Here is a 25,892-nt window from a genome sequence, read left to right on the forward strand (position 1 = left end):
AAAGTTGAGTGACTTGTCCTTAGCTCCAGTAACTTAATTGGGATGGCACAAGGCGTAAATCAGTGCAGGATTTGGCCCCCTGGCTATGTAAAATGTAACAGGGAAATACAAGCTGCATTTATTTTCATCTCAGCCAAGTCTTCTGAGGAAGAAAGCTGCTTTTGGGGGGGAAATCTCATGAGCAGGTTGCCTGGCTGATCTTGAGACCTGATCCCATGACCCCTGCACTCTGATAGCCTCTGGGTACAGCTAACAATTTAAAACAGGTACCAGCATGCCAGGCAAGCCCTTCCTCTCTACCTGTGGCATGGCCTTCTGTCACATCCCAGGGCACACCCAGCCTGATCGCTAACACAAGGGGTGCTGTTTTATAGAGAAGCAGAGCACTGTACTAATTAAAGGCCTAAACTCAAAAAAGGATCCTGCAGGGGAAAAGGGGTTATCACTAAGAAACAACATTTCTGATCAAAGGAAAGCAGTTGATTTAGCAAACAGTTAAGTATGACAATGCCATTATAGGATGGCAACAGAGACCAAGAGCTCATGTCCTACTGATGGGGAGCTGTGCATATAACTCTCCCGATTGGTGCAGGTGAAATTCATGGCAGCAAGGAGCACCTACATGTGGCTTTTTGCATTAATTACGGGTACCTAATGTCAAGGGGTTAATTTATTCTAGTTGTGAACTTTCCATAACATTATTAGGTTTGGTGTCCTAATTAACCTGGAGTAACCCCTGTTCAATTACCAGGGGAAAAGGAACCTGCTTACCCCTGGGCTAATATACCTGCCTTTTATCACTCTCCTGTACCTGTCTGGCCTGACCCCATCACAATACAAATTGGATAATTCCATTCAGCAAATCATATCCTTTCCAATGATATCTCACAACCCGTCTTGCATAAAACATCTTAGTTATGCCATATTCATATCATAACCATATTTCTATGAAGAATATGGGGTGTAGCATCACACCAATGTTTACCTGAGCAAAGACAAAACATGGCTCCAGGACTAGACCTCACTATTGGAAGATCCAGGTGCCTGGTGACATATGCTCAAGATATTTAAAACAATGTAATTTATTTTAGTGTATGATGACTATATAGTGATTGCCCAGCGCCCCCAGTCACTCAGTCATGTCAGGTGGCTCCTCTGAGAAACCCTTTCCTGTTTAAACAGACACGTTCTCCGTGAAGAAAGCTGCAGTGTTCTCTTGCTGGGAAAAAGAACATTCTTGCTTCAACACAAGTCCCTCTTCAATTAACAGTCTGAGAAATAGACTACTTAGAAGTTAACCTCCCCATCATATCCACAGGTAAATAGGGATGGTTTCTGAAATCCTTACTCTGAGTAGCACCTTCCTCGGATTTCAGTGGGATTTCTCCCAAAGCAATAACTGAGTAAGAGTACTGGAATCTTGGCCTAATGTAACATGTCTACAAGATCTGTTGTTTCTTTAGAACACACAACAAATGAAACAAATCCGTGGATTCGTACCAGGAATCAGTTTGGCTCAGCCAATCTAGAAAATGAGATCCTGAAAGGAATAGATTTAGCAGGTGAAGGTAAAGCTGCTAACTACAAAGCAAAATTGAGGATTTTCATTTAGGGTCTTGCAGGGCTCGGTTGTTAGTCTCTGGGTCCTGAATAGCTGTTGTGTGTAGGTACACATGTATCTTTTAACAATGAGCTTTCTGATGCTGCAGTCCTTACGAAGGTTTTGAAATGAGTGGGACTTTTGCCCGAGTAATGAGGGTGCTGAACTGGGCTCAGAAACTCCGAATATGCAGTGATGGGTAGAAAAATCTCTCCAGATTCATTATACATTCATTAGCAACTATCCCACGAGTGGAATGTGATTTATTAAAAACTAAAGAATGCCCTGGCTTTTGCTAGAAGGTAGGTTTTTCTTGCACTCAGGGCACTTTATGTGAAACAGATGCACAGTCTATAAATCAGCATATCCCGCAGTAAGGATAGACTGCATTTTCTGTATAAATTAGCGTTCACTCCGGAGGTAAAGGCTGCAGATGAAAACATGGCCGGTCTTCTCAAAATCATTGATCAACATTTTGGAGGTGCAACAATAGGGAGAGGGTCAAAAAGCCCCCTGGAGGTTCCCCAAACAAACTAAGAGTTTAGTTACAAGATGGGACAATAAGAATTCTTGCAACTTATAACCACCATCACCACTTGTGTTTCTTCAGGTTCCTCTTAAGTCAAATTCTTTCAAGAGCAAGCCTCAAAAAGGAAAACAAATGAAAATCTTTCTTCAAGATCATAGTAGCAGCAAATCAGTTGACAAAAAAAACAACATTAATCAGTGATCCGGCTTCTAGTGCGGGGCATCATTTAGAGTGACATTGCTAGGAGACACAAAGCAGTGTGACTTGGCAGTAAGGAAGAATATTCTGTTTGAGAAGTGCTAGAATTTGTATATAAAGAGACAAAGTGTGTGTCTTCTAAAAGGAATTTAGAAATGCAATAGGACAAAGAAGTTTTTTTTAATAAAAGTAGCGAAGAAAAATGTCACGTGATAGAATTTCCCTGGAAGAGTTTGTTGCTCATGACTGACCAAGATATAAAATACAAAACAGAATTCCACCAACTGCAATTTATAGGTGGCTGCATAAGACTATATATATGTTTTTAAATCTAACTTTTCCTTGCCTCTACCGATGCTGCTTTAAGTGGCTTTCTGAAAACTGCCAGTGTAGTATTGAATACATTCACTACCTAAATCCCACGAAGTAGAAGTTGCATCCTACTACATAAAGGCGTCTAGGACTTCTCTGAATGGAACAGATCTTCATTTGTATCCCATCTAAAAATTGCTTAAGGTGTAGATCAAAAAATGTAAGTATAGTTATTCTAAATGTAGTTCATGGATAAAACTGCAGTTCATTTATGACCGTTGACAAATCTATAATGGGAAATGTAAGTGTATTACTAAATGATTAAACTGGAGGTTCTCTTCCTCTGGCTATCAGGCGGTATTACCATTACATTACCCACTGAATAAAGTAATCTACTGAAGTTTCCTGCCAGTTCAGAAGTAAAGCCAAAATTCCTTTCCCACTCTATTTAGAGATTGTATTTAAAAAGTCATCTGCCTTGTGGCAGATACAGTTTTCACTCACTATCATTTACTCAGACTCAATAAAATATGAATCCTGTGGATTTAAAGTTGATTAAAAGGGTACTCTTGTTTTTAAACCTCACAAATGGCATGCACGCAGAGGCCTCTGTTAATGGGATTCAGGAGGTATCAAACTACACATTCTTTGAGTCAGGAGTGAAATCAATGCTGGGTACATGGTCGAGTTATAATGGATTCAATGTGACTCAAACTTTAATTACGTTTTTCATTACGTTACTGGCTTTTCTCTGTCCGGGTATTCCATTGTGAAGTAAGTTTTAAACAGGATCTCATTTATTGATGCCTTTATAATGTAATAGATCTCAACAGCATTTTCCATTATCTGGGAAGAGCTGTGTAACGTGAGACCGGGACAGAGTCTCAATGATCAGATTGGCAAGGTAGGTGAGGTAATATCTTCAGTTGGACCAACTTCAGTCCCAGATTGCAAAGACCAGTCCCAGAAGGGGTGTGTGCGTATGTTGACGTTAGATGAATAAACTGAAAGTGACCAATCTGAAATCTGATTGTAGCATTGTAGCCATGTTGGTCCCAAGTTGAGGGGCCCTGGAATGGAGGGGCCAGCATCACTTTTTACCAGCTATAAGGGAGAGCGACCGGGGGGAGGGGGCAGAGAGGAGTGCGTGAGGGTGGGGTTTTCAGGGGAAGAGGAAGTGTGAGGGCAGGGCCTCAGGGAGAAGGGCAGTGCAGGGGTAGGGCCATAGTTCGGGTGCCTGTGGGCCCCCCCCTCCACTTTTAGAGAGCTTCTGTCACTCCTGCCCAGGATATTAGAGAGACAAGATAGGGGGCGAGGTAATATCTTTAGTTGGACCCAACTTCTGTTGTTGAGAGAGAGAGACACGCTTTTGAGCTTTAGGTCCTGAAGAAGAACTCTGTGTCGCTCGGAAGCTTGTCTCTTTCACCAGCAGAAGTTGGTCCAGTTAAAGAGATCACCTCACCCGGCCTCTCTCTCTAATATCGTGGGACCAACACAGCTGCAAAACCCTAGCTTTTGCCAGCCATCTGGGTTTGAAACAGAGAAGAAATCCATTCATTCAACCCTCATACCAACATTTAATTTTAGGAAGCAACAGAGAGTCCTGTGGCCCCTTTAAGACTAACAGATGTATTGGAACATAAGCTTTCGTGGGTGAATGCCCACAGATGTCTGATGAAGTGGGTATTCACCCACGAAAGCTTATGCTCCAATACTTCTGTTAGTCTTAAAGGGGCCACAGGACTCTCTGTTGCTTTTTACAGACCCAGACTAACATGGCTACCCCTCGGATACTTAATTTTAGGAGTTTCAGTAAAAAAGTAATAAGCCCAACCACAGGCACCGGCTTCCTCCTTTCCCTGGGGGTGCTCACCCCAGCTCAGCCCCGGGCCCTGCCCCCACTCCATCCCTTCCCCAAAGGCCCCATCTCCGCCCTGCCTCTTCTCGCCCAGTTACACCCCCACCCCCGCGCGCGCTCTGTTCCCGCTCCACCCCTCTCCCCCAGCGCCTCCTGCACGCCGTGGAACAGCGGATCATGGCGGACGGGAAGTACTGGGGGAAATGGGGAAGTTGGCTGCCAGCGGGTGCTCCAGTCAGTGCCTCTGAGCCCAGAATAAACACACAGATAGATCCTAACCGCCTTTGGCCATGCCCATCTCTATTAACTATCCCACTCATCCATACATTGGAGAAACATCAATGCCAAGCCTTAGAAGTAGACTGCAGAATGAACTGACGCTCTCCTTGATCTTCCAGGTCAACTCTCAGCCTCAACTAGCAGACCAGCCTGAACACCAGACTTGGGCTTTCAATTTGACCAACTATATTTGAGATCTGGGTTGTTAACGATAACCTATTTCAACTTATTAATATCCCTTTACCAATTCTCTCATAACAGGCATCATACCAATGTCCAAATCCTCAACTGGTGTACATTGAATTCAGCTGGTGTCAATCTGTGTATTTCCATTGAGGACCATAGTGAGAACCTCTGGTACATGTTTAGTCTCAAGGCACTTGTTTTCTGGGTTATTTTCTCATTGCAGTTTAACCTTGGGGTGACACTGACATCACCAGGGCAAGGGAAGGATGGTTGTATAGTTAAAGCACAAGACTTGCAGTCCTTGGTTTACTCTTCTGTAACAGAAGGATAGTCACATTCGCCTGCCTCACACGGTTACTAAATTTAGGTCTGTACCGTGTTTTGAGATCCTGAGATCAAAGAATGGTCTCCTCAGACTTGCGATTACATTTGTAATAGATTGCTTCAGCAGCTTGGGGTCCCATTCTGCTCCTTTACACTGGTATAACACCGCAGACTTTGGCCCACTTCAATTCGAGTGAACAACTAGCAAAGTGAAGTTGAAGAATTATTAAATAAGGCAGTGGTTCTCAACTTTTTCCAGACTGGGCCTCCCAACAGCTCTTCCGCTCCCATCTAGCCAGGATCTAGCCGGGACTTCCATCTCATTTAGCAGTATGGGAGAACAAGGGGGATCCATACCGCCAGGCTGAGAACCCCTACAATAGTCGAAATGGGTGAGATATTAAAATCCACATATCAAGACATAGATTGGAAGCCTGAGCTGAAACTTAAGCAGTTACAGTGTAGCACTTTTATTCCATGTTTTCCCCCTGTGGGTTTTATCTGTATGCTATTGATCTCTATTCAGTGCGAGGATCCAGGCAGCAGACACATATGGGAAAGAACCACCACCACAACCACCCAGCAAGTTGTCTATCTCCTGTACTCACCTAATAAGCTGATAAATGTTTCAGCGTCGTGGGTGGATCGAGTTCTGGTGCACTGCTTCCATCATCCAGCAGCAGAAAGGAGACATGGGAACGGATGTGCCTGAAGTAGCTAACAAAAATGATGGCATTGCCCGAGAAAAAGAAGGACACAGAAGCGAGGGACACAGAAGCGAAACCCCAAACAGACTTTCCTTTACTTCCGGCAGGCCTTGCTACATGGACATCTTAGGACACTCAGATGCACCACAGGGAATGATGGATACCAGGGAAATCCCATTGTGTGGGATACTATAAGACAGCAGGGCACAACAGGCTGTTCAGGCACGTACCACTCTTCAGCTCCTCTTTGAACGGGGAGTGCTTCAGTGTGCTGCATGTTTAAAGTAAGGGTGACAATAAACACCCCAGGAAACTCAATACTGACAAACACAAAAGAGCCAAAACTCTTGCCGTGGACTGTCCGAGCCAAAACCAGCCTCGAGTCTTTGTGTTTGTTAAACGGCACAATTCCGTTTCGCTCCATGATTAAAACTTTACTTCCCTTCCACACGGATGGCTTGTTTTACCTTATTTCCATCTGTCACATTGCATCCTGCTGTAAATGGTGCCTCGGGACTCTCAAAGCACATCAGTGGCAACCCTGTTTCCTGGCTTGGAATTAGTAGTGATACATGATGTAGCGTTCCCATTAACATACTGCAGTCTGCATCAAGGATGCATGTTCTTCTCTACTGCTCTGTCTTGGACTCTAAAAACTCAGCTGCCATATTTTAACAGAGAGTTAATTAAGTAATAATCCCTGAAAAAAAATCCCTCATTACCAGCCATTTTCATTAAGCAATTTGTTTGCTAGCAGCTCAGGGTGTTAGTACTATCATTAACTCTGTTCACTGGTTTACAACAGCTACTGTTTATTTATCAAATGAAAGTAACAACCATAGAACTCAAAAATATAAGGACGTTTCTCTTTTCCTTTGTATGCTGTACATTACAGGAACGTGCAATCTTAATACAAACCAGGGGCTGCGGTAGGAATGGATTGTCACATGTTGAATATTATGTTTTCTTGATGTGGTTTTGGAGGGAGGTTTGTTGAAAATGGTACAAAAGAAACAGTCATTAGTAAGAACACAGGATTTGCGATCCCACATTAGATCATTATCCTGTCTTATCTACTCTGCCTTCAGCAGTGGCCAAAATCTGGTAGTATAGAAAGGGGAAATCCCTATAATGCATGTAGCCAATTGTTCTGCGCTGCACGTGATGGTATAGAAGGCAATTCCTTCACGAACCCTGCTGACATCCTCTTCTACCCTAAAGCACATGATTTGAATATCCCAGCTAATTGCAGATCTAGAAATTGTTCATGAAATTTCATCGGACCCTTTTTAATGTAATCTGTCAAGTAATCTATAGTAAAATATACACCACAAAATAAAATAACAGTACGAAGAGAGCTAGCTGTTTGTCATAGTTTTTAAAACTCAGCTACTATAGTGGACATAAATGAGAGATCTCCTTTAAGTTGCACTGTTCCATTAGAGGCAATGAGTCACCTACAAAGCCCAAATGAATGACCATCTTTGCACTGACATCAAATCAGGATCAGGGCTTATATGAAGGGATGGTGACATTTTATTCCTCTACATTGAATCAAGCGACCCCTCTCACCTTACAGGATTGTGTAAGAATGAGGAACTGATGAGCTTTTACTAAGTTCTCCTGATCTTTTACGCCTCGGCCAAGTCCCTCAGAACACTGCAACAGAGAACCGGAGAAATCAGCGCCAAGTCATGTCTTATATGAATGATTGGTGGGATGGTTTTTAAAAGTTTTCAGAGATACTTAGGGGCTCTCCCTGATCTGGGGGGCTTTTGGGCAGCCTCAGTTCCCACTGTAGGCAACAGGAGCCGTGGGCACTCGCCACTTCTGAGGAGGACTGGGCCCTAAATGGGAGGAAACGGTACGGAGAGAGACATGCTGCCAGACACAGAATGATAGATACAAAATAAGGTGTGTGGGCGCATGTGAGCAGAATACAAAGCGATGGAACATTCTGGAGAGGGAATAGACTTAGGAGTTATGGTACAAAATCCACTGCCACAGGGGATCCCCCCACGCAGAGCAATCTCCTGTGGCAGGCTGCGGCATGACAGGAACACCTGCCTCAGTTTTCCTCCTTCCGACTTCCCAGATATAGTCAAAAGCATGTTTCCAAATATAAAAATAGCTCATAGGGGGTTCCTTTATTACAAAGAGGACCGGCTCTGACTTTTTTGCCACCCCAAGCAAAAACCAGGGCGCAGGGCCGGACACGGAGGCAAAGCAAAAAAACCCCAAAAACCCTGGGCGCAGGGTGGCTGGACCCAGAGGCAAAGCGGAAAAAAACCAAAAACCCCAGGGCGCAGGGCGGCCAGACCCAGAGGCAAAGCAAAAAAAAAAAAAAAATATAGGGCGGCCATGCCACCCTAAGATTGGACGGAATGCCGCCCCTTAGAATGTGCCGCCCCAAGCACGAGTTTGCTCGGCTGATGCCTGGAGCTGGCCCTGATTACGAAAGTCCTGTGCTCATGTTATAACAGAAATCCCACAACCATAGGCCAGAATTCCTCCAGCATAGTCCAAACAGTACATGCAACATACTGCGCTGGTGTCCCTCACCACGGCCCGGCTCGACAGTTCCATCCCCGCTGGCCCTCTTTGATTCAGAGAGCCAGTAGGTATCTCTCCTCTGCTGCTCTCTGCCTCCACCCTTTCGAGCCTTCTCTGGCCTTGGTTCTCCAGCTCAAGGAGAGGCCTTGGTTCTTCTCAAGGCCTTGGTTCTCCAGGCTCCTCCACTGGCTTCCTCATAATTCTTCATGCTTTCTGCTCTCTGCAGCTTTCTCCAGAGACCTCCTCCAGTCTCCAAACTTTTCCTGACAATCTCACCAGGGCTCTCCCTGATCCTTTATAGCCCCCGGGTGCTGCTCCACTGTCCTATTTGGCCAGATGGGAGCTAGACATACTTCATTTGCTGCTGGGCCCAGCCACTCTATGACACCATCTAATCTCCTCCATCTAAGGACAGTTGCGGTGAAAAAGCACTGAAGATAGTGGGATACGGTGACAGGAAACTACAGTAAAGAGTGTGATAAACCTCAAGACACCAAAGGAGATAGCTCGCCTCACCACTGCGGGAAAGGATATAATTTGTAACGGGCCAAAATCCAAAGCTTTGGTCACCCCAAAATACCAACCTGTAGGCAGTTTGCTCAGTCCTCCGGCTAGCTACTTAAGTTCTTGGCCCCTCCCCTTCGCACTTCATGAATGTAACAATCGCAATTTCAAAGTATGTTACTGTAATGGGGTGCACTCGCTTCTCACGAGCATACTTTCTCAGTGTGCGTGCTTGCATACTCTCCCTCTCTCTCTCTGTTTGTGATCGGTCCTTGGTGACTCAGCCCTAGGGTGACCAGATGTCCCAATTTTATAGGGACAGTCCTGATATATGGGGCTTTTTCTTATATAGGCTCTTATTACCCCCCACCCCCTGTCCCGATTTTTCACACTTGCTATCTGGTCACCCTACTCAGCCCTCCGTCTGAGTCTCACAGAGTCTGTATGTGAAATAAAAACAAGGCAAACCTCTTTTGGGGTACAAGTCCAACAGGGCCCTCTCTCAGTGCCCTCTGTAACTTTTCTCTCAAGTTGTCCCTGCTCCGGTATAGAGAGGTGCCCCAGGGCTCCCTCCCTGGAGGCAATGTTTCCGCCCTCTCAGGGCCTTTCTGACCCCAGCTCTCCAGCTGGGCCACTAAAAGAGTTCAGTTCCCCTTCTGGGGTATATCAAAGTAAAGTCCAGGTCACTTGCCCAGTGGCTGGTGGGAGTAGAACCCAGGCCCACCCTTTACTCCGGGTCCCAGCCCAGGGACCCTATAGATTGCAGCTATGTCATGTCCCTTTAGACTGCTGCTCTAATTCCCTGGGCCACTTCCCCATGGCTCCAGCACATTCTTTACCCTTACCTCAGGGCCTTGTCCTGGTGGAGTCCCAGTGACCAGCCCGGTGCTCTTTTGCGTTCCTTAAGCCTTTGCCAGCACCGTTCTGTTCGAGGTCCTGTAGCTCCCTCAGGCACACCCTCCACTCTCTTCCAGCTCCATCAAGGAACTGCTCTCACTCTGGCCCTTGCAGGTCTTCTTATACTAGCTTGCTGGGCCCCGATTGGCTGTGTCCCACACAGCCGCTGTAGGCAGCTTGGAGGACCTCTCTACTGCCCTTTTCTGGGGCGGGGTATGGCAGGGCCACGTGGCCTCCAGTAGGGCGCCTCCGGGCCTAGTCCATCCTGTCACAGTTACCAAGTATAATAGGGCTACATCCAAAGATCAGGTCTGCAGGACCCGGTCACAATTTTCTAAGCTATCCATGCTGTGACAGGTTAGACTCCCCTTTCCAGGGTGCCACCTGGTGCATTCGGGTCCCACTGATCCCACCTGTCCTACCAGCCTGGGTTCCTCCCACTCTGTGGCTCTCAAACCCCCTTCCAGCACACACACAGATAGGGTCACACACAACTGCAGAATCACACAGCGTCTGCAATCAGGTCTGTGTGGGAGGACTCTGCTCAGGGAATTGCCCAGCACTTTTGTGCACACCCCCTCTGGAGTGTAAACCCAAAATTATATTGTCTTGTGCTGTATAGATATTTATACAGCGTAAGGTCATGAAATTCACCTCCTCCCTCAATGTGGAGGAAAATATGCACAGCTTTTTGCCCCCTCCCCACAGTTATGAATTGCGCAAACGGGGTTTTGGAATAAACAAGAAGCAAGTTTATTAAGCAACAGAGAGTCCTGTGGCACCTTTAAGACTAACAGATGTATTGGAGCATAAGCTTTCGTGGGTGAATGCCCACTTCGTCGGATGCAATGAAGGTGCCACAGATCCAGACTAACACGGCTACCCCTCTGATACAAGTTTATTAACCACAAAAGGTAAATTTTAAGTGATTATAAGGGATAGAAAACCGATCAAAGCAGATTACTTAGCCCTTGGCCCCGCCCCTGCCCCACCTCTTCCTGCCCCTCCACTGCCCTCGCCCCACCCCCATTCCACCCCTTCCCTAAAGTCCCCACCCCACCCTGCCTTTTCCCACCCCAGCCCACCTTGTTTCTTCAGGTGTTTTCAGCAGTCTTCCTTCTTGGGTGGGGAGGCAGCGGAGAAGAGCCTAGATTAACTCACTCCCCAGCCTGAAATAAGATTTACATATAGCGGGAATCTTTTGTTTCCTAGTTTGACCTCCACCCCCTTCCAGTGGAAAAATCCCAGCTCAAGATAGTGTCCTGTACCAGGTGACGTGATCACATGACCTTGTAGTGTTAAAGCAGTGTCCTAGGAAGCTTCTCAGGAAGGAGGAAGATTAGTATTTTCAAAGTCCCATGGTTCTTCCTAATGGCCCATCCAGGCAGATTGCATACTGACTGGGGGTCCTTCCCCAAGTACACACGCAGTTGTAGTAATGTGTGTGACGGGTTGGATCACAGAAACCTCCTTGGGAGCTGCCAACTGATGTGCCAAGACTACCTCTGCTCCTGTTTTCCCGGCCAGCTCAGGACTCCAGCACCCTGTCTTGCTGAGCCAGACACTCCAGTCTGCTCCAACACAGACCCAGGGTCTGAATGATTTGCCCCAAAGCTGCAGGTTTACTTGAAAACAGCTCACAGAAGTATGCTTGTCTTTAGCACTCAGATGCCCAACTCCCAATGGGGTCTAAACCCAAATAAATCTGTTTTACTCTGTATAAAGCTTATACAGGGTAAACTCATAAATTGTTCGCCCTCTATAACACTGATAGAGAGATATGCACAGTTGTTTGCTCCCCCAGGTATTAATACATACTCTGAGTTAATTAATAAGTAAAAAGTGATTTTATTAAATACAGAAAATAGGATTTAAGTGGTTCCAAGTAGTAACAGACAGAACAAAGTAAGTCACCAAGCCAAATAAAATAAAATGCGCAAATCTATGTCTAATCACTAAATACAGATAATCTCACCCTTAGAGATGCTTCAATAAGTTTTTTCCTCAGACTGGACACCTTCCAGGCCTGGGCACAATTCTTTCCCCTGGTACAGCTCTTGTTCCAGCTTAGGTGGTAGCTAGGGGATTCTTCATGATGGCTCTTCTCGTCTCCCTTTGTTCTCTTCCACCCCTTTATATATCTTTTGCATAAGGCGGGAACCCTTTGTCCCCTCCCCCTCCACTGGAAAAGCACCAGGTTAAAGATGGATTCCAGTTCAGGTGACATGATCACATGTCACTGCAAGACTTCATTGCCCACTTGCCAGCACACACATATACAGGAAGACTAACAGGTAAACACAGCCATCTGCAGACAATGGTCCTGGTTAATGGGAGTCATCAAGATTCCAAACCACCATTAATGGCCCACACTTTGCATAATTACAATAGGCCCTCAGAGTTATATTTCATGTTTCTAGTTTCAGATACAAGAGTGGTACATTTATATCAATAGGATGATCTCACTCAGTAGATTATAAGCTTTGTAATGATACCTTACAAGAGACCTTTTGCATGAAGCATATCCCAGTTACAGTATATTCACTTATCATATTTTTATAAAACCATATAGACTGCACAATGTCACAACGAGAAACTGCTGAGCTTGAATTAATATGCAAACTAGATATCATTAACTTGGGTGTGAATAGAGACTGGGGGTGGCTGGGTCATTACACATATTGAATCTATTTCCCCACGTTAAGTATCCTCACACATTCTTGTCAACTATCTAAAATGGGCCATCTTGATTATCACTACAAAAGTTTTTTTCTCCTGCTGACAATAATTCATCTTAATGAATTAGCCTCTTACAGTTGCTATGGCTACTTCCACCTTTTTATGTTCTCTGTATGTATATATATTTCTTACTATATGTTCCATTATATGCATCTGATGAAGTGGGCTATGGCCCACGAAAGCTTATACTCAAATACATTTGTTAGTCTCCAAAGTGCCACAAGTACTCCTGTTCTTTTTACAGTTGTAGTTGTTACTAACTTCAGACACATGAATGATAGATGCATACAGATTGGATAATCACATTCAGTAAATCATAATGATTTCAATGATACCTCACATGACCCATCTTGCATAAAACATATCATAGTTATGCCATATTCATATCATTCATATCAAATAACAATATTTCTATGAAGAATATGGGGCGCAATGTCACACATGCATTTTTGTGTCTTTGAAATGTTTACATGCAAATACCAGAATGTTACTAGCAGCATGTGAGGAAGGATAGTCGTGGGGCGACTGGGATACAGGCAACCTGGGTACAATTCCCAGCAAAGCCACAAATTTCTTGTTTGAGCTTGAGCAAGATACTTAATCTACCCTGTGCCTTAGTTCCCTGTCTCTAAGGGTATGTCTACACTACCCGCCGGATCGGCCGGCAGCGATTGATCCAGCGGGGATTGATTTATCGTGTCTAGTCTAGACAGGATAAATCAACCCCTGAGCGCTCTCCCGTTGACTCCTGTACTCCAGCGCTGCGAGAAGTGCAGGCAGAGTCGACAGGGGCGCAGCAGCAGTTGACTCACCGCAGTGCAGACACCATGGTAAGTCGATCTAAGTACGTCAACTTCAGCTACGTTATTCAGCTATATAAATGAATCAATGCTTCCCAAATGCACATGGCTGTGGAAAGCCATTCACTCACAGATGCTTGGCTGAGTCGAGCACATAGCGTGGCTCCGTCATGGGCGTGTCCTTAGGCCACCCAGGATGGGGACGGGGGGATGCGCAGTGTTTTGTGACAGACGCCTGGTGTAACCAAAAAGCCACTTTAAGTTCCGCTGGCTGCCAATGACCCAAAGGAGATGGTATGGTAGCCACGGATCAGTAGGGAAACCTTGACCATACCCCCCTATGATGGTAGCATGGAGGAATGTAGATCAGTCAGGTCCAAATGTCTGGAGATCCCCTGCACTGGGGTAATCCTTCTGTGGCTTACAAGGCTAGAATCTTTTCGGCCAGAGAACGAAGAGGCAGACTATCTGGCCAAGAGAGTCTTGCGGGACAGGAAGAGTGAAGGCTGGGAAGAAACAGTGATTTCAAAGAACGTCTTGCCAACCCTTAATCAGAGCTTGATCAGTCTGGATGTTACAGGCAAAAATTGTGGTAGCACATAACTTCAGAAAGGGACCCTGAGCCTGGTCTGACCCATAGATCTTGGCAAAGAAATTAGTTTCAAACGTTGCACTGTTATAAACTGGGTCCGACATTGTCTTTTCGTGGAACTAAGATTGGTTTATTTGCTCCCAGTGTACTGTGCCATACCTCTACCAAATCCCATCTCTTCAGAAGGTGTTGGGTTTTTTTGTTTTGACTTAAGAAACTTGTCCTAACCACTGCTGCCTTTTATTATATTTGTATTGACTGTAATAGCACAACTATGCAGGCAACCCTCTTGCAGCCGAGCTTCGAGTGTGGTTCGATACGGATAAAAAGATTGGCTGGTAATAGATACAACAGCTGCTCAGACCCAAATGCACTCATCCCATTGCATTCCATTAAGACATTTCATCTCTATTGCCAATTAATAATCTAGAAATGAAGATGAAAAGCCGAAATAGGGCTAGCTAATACCAGGCGGCTCAATCCGGCAGCTGCATGCCGGCAAGGTTTCCACTGAGGTCACTGTGGTGAGAATAGGGTGACCAGATGTCCTGATTTTACAGGGACAGTACCAATTTTTGGGTCTTTTTCTTATATAGACTCCTATTACCCCCCACCCCCTGTCCCGATTTTTCACACTTGCTGTCTGGTCACCCTAGGTGAGAAACATGGAAGTCAGGAGAGTTTTACTTGTTAATTATTGATTTTCTGTGGACTGGGAGGTTCCCAGCATTTTCAAACACCAAAGCGGTCTCATTGTACATGTGTTAATATTATGGTGTCTCAGCCAAAGTAGTTTTGTGGGGACTAGAGTTTGAGGCCCTGTTTTAACTCCAATTTATTGATTGCCAGTTAACTGACATTAACAAATGCAATTGTAAATGCAAGTCTAGACACTCCCTGTTTGGTCCAGGATACACATGTTTGTGGTTTATCTGTGTCCTGGAAGAAACATTTGGGGGGAGTGTCTGACTCTAGATTCACATCTACTCTTCTTTTAGTTAATTGGCAGCCAATCTGAGCTACAACAGGACAGCAAACACTAGCCTAGAAAAATCCCCTGGGCTAGGCCCTATACAAACAAGCCACAAAAGACAGTTCCTGTTCGAGAGAGCTTGAAATCTAGGTGAGCAATCTAAATCTGACTTGATTACTTTGAGGAAAAATTTAGTAGAAAGTCTGGTTTGGGTTAGATATTCTAACCCTCCAGGCTAATCCGACACAACGTAAGGGGAGCAAGGAATAGCACGTTACACTGACATGTTTTGCTGTGGTTGCAGCTCACTTTTGAAAGTGACTTTAGCTGACTTCCCTCAATGTAGGGGAACAAACCCAGATGTCTAAGGTAATTTAGTCTCATCAGTTCCCATTTAAACACAGAGATCCTGGCTTGATAACACTGGTCTACAATTTTTGAGACGTCGTCTGCTTCAGAGATAAAATGTGCTATTTATTATGTATTTTGATGTGCTGAATTCAAATATGACAATTAAAACAACTGATTGGCTACTGTTTCTAAGATATTTAAGTTTTTACATTTTATGTCTATGTATATTGTGTAGATAGTAGAGTTTTAATCATAAATTGTAAACCTAGGTCTTTTCATGTGTTTATGGTTGCTTTACATGATAATATTTCACCTGTCCTGTTTATGTAACACTTTAAAAATCAGCAAAAGGGTTATATAAATAAAATTGATTATGAGACAAAAGGCAAAAAACTATTATGTACATAGTTTAGTCCTATTCAGTGTCTACTCGGCGCTTCTTGGCTTGTCTCTTGTATTCATTAAATGGAGCATCTCTTGTCACTGTCCAGCAATAGTCTGCAAGCATTGATGGGCTCCATTTGCCCTGATAGCGTTTCTCCATTGTTGCAATGTCCTGGTGAAATCGCTCGCTGTGCTTGTCGCTCACTGCTCCGCAGTTCGGTGGAAAAAAATCTAGATGTAGAAGTAACAATTGCTGGTATGATCTATTGGCTCTCTCCAAATCATTGGCACTGCAAAAGGCATAGATTTCCTTTTCCTGTTCAACCACTGGCGAAGATTTGTTGCACAAGTGTTGCAGCATATGTGTGGGGCCCACCTCTTGTCCTGATCTCCAATTTTGCAGCCAAAATAAAGGTGATAGTCTTTCTTAACCATAGTGGTTATACTGCGCTTTTGTGATGCAAAAGTCACTTCACCACAAACATAGCAGAAGTTATCTGCACTGTTCACACAAGTACGAGGCATCTCTGCTCACTTTGGCTAAACAGAAATGTGTCCCTTTGCAAAATCAAACACTGACAAATAAGAGAGCACGACACTGTATGATTTCTAGAGCTGATATAGGGCAATTTGTTCAGCAGAGTGATGTAAGCTTCGTTATGATTGCATCATCCATGACTTCATATCATGTATGACGCAATACCAGCTTCAGATTGCATCATTCATTGTTTTGCCTAAACAGCAAGTACTGTCCAAACCCAGTCATAGATTTATTCATAGATCCAGTCAAAGATGTATTTTAGTCATTTCTGGTTTAAATTGAGATCCCTTCCCTTTATAACTCACTTATCCTCCGCCATTCCCAAGTCAAGGGTCGTATATACTGACCCAATAGCATATCTTGAAAACTAGAGCCAATCAACAATTTTAAGCATCATTTTCGTTCTCAGTGACCCAGAATTAGTAAAGTTTGACTACATTTATTTCAGAAGCATTTTGGCTGTAGAGCAGTGTAACCTTTGGCATGCTGTTCCTACATGACCACGGTAAATAATAGAAAACCCCCGCATTCTCTAAGTCATTTCTCTTCCTGCAGAACACAATGATTAATTACTTTACAATAAAAAGTTCACATTTGCCCTTGACTAGGCAGAACTATTATTTGTATTCTTCCACAGCATACTTTCAATTAAAATCATTAGCTGTCTTATGTCATTTAAACCATGAAGAAACCAAAGCAGGATTAAAAATATGACAATGGGAGGTGGCTATAAAACTGAAGAATAAATGAGTGAATTCAAAAGACTAGCTTAGTCCCTCAGGGCGTTGTGGTATATATTTCACTCATTCTAAAGTGTTATATTGTCAGCACTAATAAATATTATTAAGAACAACACATGCAGTACTTACTTACCAGACACTACCAAAGTGCTCTGAACTCCATAGAACATGATTCTCAGTTGCAATAAGCTCCTAAAGTGGTGCAAATGGCTCCCTATCTGTTCTCATCACCATGGCAGCCGCCAAGCTGGTCAAAGGATTCCACACTGGCCCTGGGCAGATCAGGAGGCGTATTGTTTGGCTACAGCGTGCATTGCGCTACAGCTACCTTCTGCTTTCCATGGCCTGTAGGAAAGCAGAGGGTAAATCAGAGCAGCCCCTATGCTGCTCTAGCTTACCCCTGGTGCTGGGTGGGTCCCTGTGTGGCCCCAGAATACAGGGAGCATGAAGTTGTCTTGAAGCCACCCCATGCCCCATCCTTATCCCAGGACAGGAAAAGAGTACCTGAGAATCAGGCACTTAGCATCCAGTTCTTCCCAGGCAATAGGAAGTGGCTAGGGATGCAGACTATTGTGTAGGATAGTGCTCAGTCACAAGACGGACAGTTACAGAAGCAGAGTGCTAATGTGCTCTTCATTATGGGCACGGATACGATTCTGTCACGGAGCTCACGGATTCTGTGACCTCCCTGACTTCTTCTGGGGCACGGCTGGAGCAGCTGTCAGCCCCTGGGCTGCCAGAGCAGGAGGCATGGGAACCGCTGACTGGTGGTCAGCCCTGGGGCCTCTGGAACCGCTGGCCGTCCGCCACCACCAGAACAGCTGACCAGCGGCCAATCCGGGGCTGTCGGAACACCAGGCCAGCGGTCAGTCTGTGGCTGCCGAACAGCTGGACCTGTGGTCTTCTGCCAAAGCACCTCTCCCTGGCCTGCCGGAGCAGCAACTGGGGTTGGGTCAGCTCACCTGGGGCTGGAGCAGCAGCAGTCAGACCCTGCCGCTGGAGCCGTGGTGGGGCTGGAGCAGCTGCAAGCAGGGCCGGCTCCAGGAACCAGCGCAGCAAGCAGGTGCTTGGGGCGGCCAACGGAAAGGGGCCGCACGTCTGGCTTTTCGGTGGCGGGTCCCTCAGTCCCTCTTGGAGGGAAGGACCGGCTGCACAATTGCCGCCGAAGAATGAAGCAGCGGCGGTAAAGCTGCCGCCGAAGTGCCGTTGATCGTGGGTCTCCCCTCAGCCCCCCCGCCACTTGGGGCGGCAAAAACGCTGGAGCCGGCCCTGGCTGCAAGCCACGGCAGCGCTCTGTCTGTCCCCCGCCCAGGGACAGGTTGCAGGCTTCCATGAATTTTTGTTTATTCCTCATGATCTGTCCCTGACTTTTACTAAAAATACCTGTGACAGAATCTCTACCTTAATTATGGGAATGTGCTTTCCAGGGGCGTGATTATTGCAGGAACTCTGGTAATTATGACAGGGTGATCTTTTTGCCAAGTCTGGCAACCTTTGGGGTTTTTCTTAAAGCCCCAGCTCCTGGAGTCATATAAATGTGGCACAATCTCAGCTTTCACTTTTAAAAAGGAAAAATTTTTCTAGCCCTTGTGATTGTGGAAAAAAAGCTTGAAAATGTGACCTGAGGGCCCCCAAAAGCTGAGAAATCAGAAGGCAAAGAGAAAGAACCCATCTTATATATATAGAGAGAATGGTTCTGGGGGCCTGGCTCATGACTTCTGAATGGACAGGGTTGACAATACTGACCTCCGTGGGAGCTGAGGGCAGTCAGCACCTTGCAGGATTGGGCCCCCGGCGCTTTATTCAGCGGACACATGAGCACAGCCTACGTTTGTCATACATGCCACATAGCAGGGGCCAAGGCCCAATTCAAGATTTTTTTGGCCACCGGAGAGGTTATTGTTGCAGGCTTCCATTCCCGCAGCCACCTCTTCCTCTCACAAATGATTCAGTCTCCCCTAACTCTTCCCATACTAATCCCATAAACTCTCCTTTCCTGCTCCCTCATCAATGTGCTCAGACAACAACAGACCCGGAGGCTCACATTGTATTCAAGACTGACCCACAACTCAAGGGGATTTTCCTCTGCTACTATGGATTTTGTATGGTCCAGTAACTGGTTCTACCTTTATTTAGGACTGCTTACAGCAGGGGATCTATTTGAATGACACTTGGAGCTAAATTCTCCACTGAAGTCATGGGCGTTGTGCCAGCTGAGAACACAGCCCTTAGCTTTTCTTTTCCTGTTTGTTTCCAGGCAGCGCAATTTTCCGCGGCACACCCATTTGCAGGTATCAGTGGAGAATTGCTTCCTCATTCTGACTCACCGTCAGGGGTTGCAGGGTGGTGGCCAGAGGAGGAACTGAGAGTGACGGCCCAAACACTGAGCCCACAAGCGAGAGGATTTTGGAAGAGATAGACAAGAGGAAGAGAAACGGTTAGTGGCACCATGGTGAATCACCACAGACATGGGGACCACTGATTAATTGGTCAGTTGGGGCATATTGGTCAGTTTCCGGATCTCACACACGTGTCCTGCCCAGCTTCAAAACCGCTGTCATCAGGAAGCATTCAGCAGAGGGAATTTATGGTGGAAGAAGAGACTATACACTGCAGTCAGCCAACACGAAGGGTTTTGCAGCATCAGTTTGTAGCATGGCTTACTCCAGCTCTCAGACTGCCACATCCTTTATCTCAGGCCCGGGTGCCCATGCCACAAGGGATGACAACACAGAAATTGGCTTAAACTGGGCCCTCGCTGACTGAACTAACAACAGCTTTACTTCTTAGGCATTAGTGTACCAATGAAATTTTAGATGGCTGAAATAAAAATAGAGAAGGATACTGGAACCCCAATACAATGACTTTCTGCAGGCAGGTATTACTGGAATAATATTCCATCAGAGCTAAGAGTCACTAGACGGTATTTTTCCTAATAAAAAAAATGTCTCACCAGCTTCTTGGTGCTTTGAAATGTAAATGTGTTTTGAGGAGAAGCCGGGTGAGGTGAAAATGGCGTGTTATTCAGCAGAGCTGCTCCCGTTGTGTATTCAGTCATGTCTGCAAGTTCTCACTCCTGTTAGCACCACAGAGCCAACCCAGGTGAGGGAGAGCCAGCTGATTGTTACCTGAGTCACACACGTCATTAACAACAGAACTGTTGTTAATTCAGTCCCAGCGGCAGCAGGCTGGTGGTGAGTCAGAAAGAACCAAAGATGAGCCCAAACCAGAATGAAAGATCTGACCTCTTCTGAGCTTTAAGGTTGAGTCCCAGGGGAGAATTTTTGCATGTAAGAATCTCCTTTGGAGAGAGATCAGCTGTTTTTCTCTTTGTAAAGATTCTGGCTTTCCTTAGAACAAGAAGAACTTTTGCCACTGTGACAGAGTAAAACCATGTACTGGGCGTGTGACATCCCTTCTAGTGACTCATCTTCATGGAAGATAGCTGATTACTGCTCCCACCTATGATCTAGAGATCTGTGCTTTGATCATGGATTGAAACCCCGATGATGGCCTCGGCTCTATGGGGAGTCTTCACCGGTTTGGGATTGTATCCTGAAGTATGAATCATTTTCCTTAAGGTCAAAATTATCCTCTCTGACACACCCTAGAGCTCACTAGTTGCAGAATTTTGGGGTGGTTTTCACCCCTCTCTCTGTCCTTCCGTTACTTGTTTCTCGGAAGACCTGTGTGCATGGACAGAGGAGGAAATCAGGAGCTTGCCTTTCCTCTGCAGAGGGGTCAAGGCAGTTTACTCTTTAGTTTTTCTGTCTTTTATCCTCCCATTGCACTTAATGCAGAGCAGTGAAAAAAAAAGCTTTAAAAATGTATATTTTACCTGAGACTTGCGATAAAACAATAGTTCCAATCAAAAGAAAAGCCGGGCACGTTTGTACTTTCCTTTCCCATAATATAGAGTAATTCAGCTGCCCCGTCAGAAGATAAGAATTACTTTAGAATCATTTTCTTTTAATAGCTCTGTCTGAAACAGAGCAAATTTCTTTGCTAGTCATTACAGCTGCTGGCCTACAATGAATGGCTGGCTGGAGACAAAGTTAGAATGTAAAGGCAGACGGCTGCCATCACATAAATAAACAATGAGCCCCGTGACCATTTCATTAGAGGACTTAAATAAGCATTTCACATGGCTGGCCATGATGTTACTCATATAATACCTATTTCAAGAAGACATTTAAAGGCTTGGAAGCATTAGTGCACTCTCAGCATCATTAATTTGCCCCGCTGATTTATGTTTTGCGCTAGACATGGGAGCACGAGGTCGAAGCAAATGACTGGGTGCAGAACAGGACACAAAAAGAGATACTGAAAACATTTGCTTGTGTAAAGTACACACATATATTATACTTATGCATGGCAAACTAAAGGCCAGGGGCGGTAAATTGGGGTGTCTCCTGTTATGTCAGGTGTATATCCTAATAGCAATTAGGAACTGCGAGAATGGCAGACACTGACACGCAAAGGCACTCCTGCACTGAAAACTTGGGTTGCAGTGAGAATCTCATGCTGGTTGTTTGAACTAGTGATACTCAGGGTAACAACCCATTGATGAAGAAAGTGAGGCTCCTGAATGAGACGGGGGATCAGTAGCCCATCACACGAATACAGGGAATGGCTTTCGCTTGGTTATAGTTGATTTTGGGGGGTCCACAGAGGCTGCACCTTCAGGGTGACCTGAATTTTGAGACTGTCATGGCTAATCTAGACTTGCATTCATTAACTATCAGTGAATCCTTAGCAAATTTTGCAGAGATGATGTTGGAAATGTAAATCAGTCACTGGGATGAGAAGTTTCTCTCCATGGTTCCTCCTAAATCCCATGAGTTAGTTCAGAGTCCCCCATACAATTGCTGTCGGGGGTGTGAAGCCTGTGGATGCTACTGATGTTGCTAGGATTTCTGCAAGCTCCTACGTAGGAGCCATTGGGCTGCTGCAGCTAATTCCAGCAGCATGGACAATGCACAGGATTAATAACATGGGATTCCTGCATTTTAATCCTGGTTCTGACACTGACATCCTACTTGCCTTGGTCAAGTCACTTAGGGACAGTTTTTTTAAGGGAGGTAGGTGCCTAACTCCCATTGAAATCAAATTCCTTGAAAAATATGGCCCTTAATCTTTTGACCTTAGTTGCCTCATCTGTAAAATGGGGATAATAATGTGGCACATGTAGCTGTATAATTGGAAACAAATAGCAGAAGTAATAACAATAATAATGGTGCATTTCCTGGACTGGACCAAGATTTTAATGAGTGTCTTCTTCCATGCAGGCCACTTTAATGCAACAGGGCTATTTGCAATGGGGATGGCTATGATGTTGCAACTGCAACATTGTGCTGTACTGCAGGTAGGGTGACCAGACGTCCCGATTTTATCGGGACAGTCCCGATATTTCCTTCTTTGTCCCGCGTCCCGAGGTCGGGACACTGGACAAAAAAGCAAATTTGCCCTCCGCTCCGGCGCTCACGCCCCCCCAACCCCGACTCCGCCCCCTCCTTCCCCCATTGGATCTCTCAATGGAGGGAGGAGGTTAGGAGGAGGGTCGGGCAACTACTAGGAGCCTGGGAGGGGAAGGGAAAGTTGCCGCGGCCCCGCCGGGAAGGAGCCGCTGGAGCGCAGCCGAGCGGGAGAGGCGCGGGGCTCCCTGCCGGCGGCGGGACGCGCCGCATGTGCCCACGGCGGGCTGGGGAGCGGGAGGCTCTGCAGGGCTGGGAAAAGCCCTGGCTCCTGCCCGTTGCCCAGCCTGGAGCCCCGGGGAGCCCCTCAGGAGACCGGCCGCTGCTGTGGAGGCAGCAGCCGGGGCTGGCTCTGGCCCGGGTGGGCAGCGTGGGCCGCCGGAGACACGCGGCGAAGAGAGGCTGCGGGGGCGAGACTTGTCCCAGGCAGGGAGGCCGGCGGACAGGGGCGAGGGGCCAGCCGGGGTCCCCATAAACTTCCCCGCCGCTGCCAGGGAGCCCCGCGCCTCTCTTGCTTGGCTGCGCTCCAGCGGCTCGCCCCGCCTGGAAGGAGCCGCTGGAGCGCAGCCGAGCGGGAGAGGCGCGGGGCTCCCTGCCGGCGGCGGGACGCGCCGCATGTGCCCACGGCGGGCTGGGGGGCAGGAGGCTCTGCAGGGCTGGGAAAAGCCCTGGCTCCTGCCCGTTGCCCAGCCTGGAGCCCCTCAGGTGACCGGCCGCTGCTGTGGCTCGGCTGTGCCAGCCCTGGCCCCTTGCACGCCCGCGCCGCGGCCAGCCCCGGACTTTGCTTCTTGTCCCCCCCCCTGCCCTCTTTATCCCTAGCCCCTTCTGCATCGGGGCCAGCTTTTGCCCTGGGGTGGGCAGCACGTGCGCCCGGCACGGCTGGGGCCTGCTAATGCCCCCCGCCCCTGCGAAATCCCTTTTTTTTTTTTTTTTCTCCGCCGCCATTTTTTTTTTGCTCCGCCCCCCCCCTCCGCCCCTCCCTGCGTCCCGATATTTCATCCCTGTGATCTGGTCACCCTAACTGCAGGTCAAAACAACAGAAATTCTCTCTCTCTCTCTCTCTCTCTCACATACACGAAGAAGTGAGGTTTTTACCCACGAAAGCTTATGCCCAAATAAATCTGTTAGTCTTTAAGGTGCCACCAGACTCCTTGTTGTTTTTGTAGATACAGACTAACACGGCTACCCCCTGATACTTGACTCTCTCTCTCTCTCTCTCTCTCCAGGCCTGCCCTGAAAATGTCTCTATATATCTCCCGGAACAGAGCATCTCCCCAGGGTTTTGAGATGGACAATGAGTGTAATTCATAGTAAGAAGGGAAGGCCCAGTAAAGAGATATGTGATAATCCTTCTTTAAGGAGGGCTATTAACATTCCCTTGCATTCAAATTGCCACTCAGGCCCAGGAGATGCCTAGTAACTGACCATGGCTATTGGCCAATAAGGAAAGTGGTAGGACATTTCATTCATATCATTTGCCTGAAAAGGACAGCTCAGACAGGAAATCTTGAGATCTTGGGTGAGATTTTTCATAGGTACCTAAAGGGGTTTCTTGCAGGGAAGAAGTCATATGCAAACTAGGGAAACAACCCCCTAAGCCTCTAATAGACAGCCTGGCAGTTCAGCTAGATCCACAACTGCTCAGCAATGTATACATACTTTGCAGCCCCACACAATCAGGTGCATGCAGAAATCCCCACCCCCACCTCTAATTTGTGTTCTAATCCTCCAGGTAAGAAAGGGCTGTAGGACCAGGCCCATACGTGATATACATGTACACCTCTACCCCGATATAACGCGACCCGATATAACACGAATTCGGATATAACGCGGTAAAGCAGCGCTCCGGGGGCGCGGGGCTGCACACTCCAGCAGATCAAAGCCAGTTCAATATAACGCGGTTTCACCTATAACGCGGTAAGATTTTTTGGCTCCCGAGGACAGCGTTATATCGGGGTAGAGGTGTATCTAGGTACATGCATACACAAATATACAGTTTTGCACATGCGGTTGTACATAAGCAAATACAGGCCTACCTGGGCACTGACCTAGGCTGCTAAAGACAAAGTGCTAGTGTACACATGCAACTAATTGGGTTTAGGATTCAGGAGAAATAACTTGGGCTTTGACTCAAGTCCTCAGAAAACTAGTTATGAAATTGTTATTTACTGAGCTGCATTTATTTCCTCTGCTCATAAGAGCAAATCAGTTACACTGCATCATCTGAAAGTGACGGATGATTTTTGTCTGTAAATTATCCCATTGTACTAACATCTGAAAAGGGCTATTTTGTTCTTCCTAATACAACACAAGAATAAATCCGCTCCACTTCAGAATAAGACATTGCTGGGTAAACAAGCAAGGCCAAAAGCCGTCTTCTGTAGGGAGGAGCCTAATTCCAAGCCAGTCCCTCTGCCTGATACAGAGACCTATGACTTTTTGCTTGACATTCAACGGACATTCACAATCCAACTTTCACCTGTGATCTCTAAATAAGCTGTTTGTACTAAAGCCTCAAACTGTTATTTCTGTTTGCAGACAAAAGGAGAACCACCCTTCTGTGGACAGTACTTTTGATCCTAATCTATGGAAGCATCAAGAAGAAAATATCACATTAGTCAGAAGTCTGCAGCAGCTGAACAAAAGGGAGCCATACCTCTTAGTTCAGAAATAAGACATGTAAATTATCATCCGACCCTGCCATGAGGCCACCTGGTTTTCTTAAGACATGTGATAACAGGGGAAAAAATTAAAATATCAAAATTACCTTTAAAATGATGCTAGTTACAACAGTCACTTTGATTTTTATCCTTCCTCTCCAATGCCAAGACAAATAGCTTTAGGGGATCCAGATGTTATCGAACTAATTTTCACTTGTGAATGGAGTCTTATGGAAGCTAATTGTCTTGGTTCACAGGGAATCATGCAAACGCTGCGGGAGGAGGGGTCAGACTCCCAGAAGCTGGATTTTGAGCTTAATTAAGCAGCCCACGGTGAGCGAACTTTTTGCCAAATTCAGCCTGAACTTCACGTTTGGAAGAACTTGAAAGTAGCAAATGTTAGCCTGTTTCACCCCCACGTAGCCAACCATGGCTGGACGTTTCTTTCAGATAGATTTGCTACTGCACACTATGGGCCAGATCCTCAGGTGATGCAAATCTGAGTATTGCTATTGTCTTTAGTGGAGTTAAACCAATTCATACCAGCTGAGTATCTGGTCCCTTGTTCAGCCTCACATTCCCTCCCCGTTTGTTGAAGTGGGGTCTCAACACAATAGCAATTTTGCCCAAATAAGGAGTGCGTGGTTGGTCCCATCAAATTATTATTTTTAGCCTTGTTCCATCTCATTCT

Source organism: Chrysemys picta, chromosome 7 (assembly GCF_011386835.1).
Source record: "Chrysemys picta bellii isolate R12L10 chromosome 7, ASM1138683v2, whole genome shotgun sequence".
Taxonomy (NCBI): domain Eukaryota; kingdom Metazoa; phylum Chordata; order Testudines; family Emydidae; genus Chrysemys; species Chrysemys picta.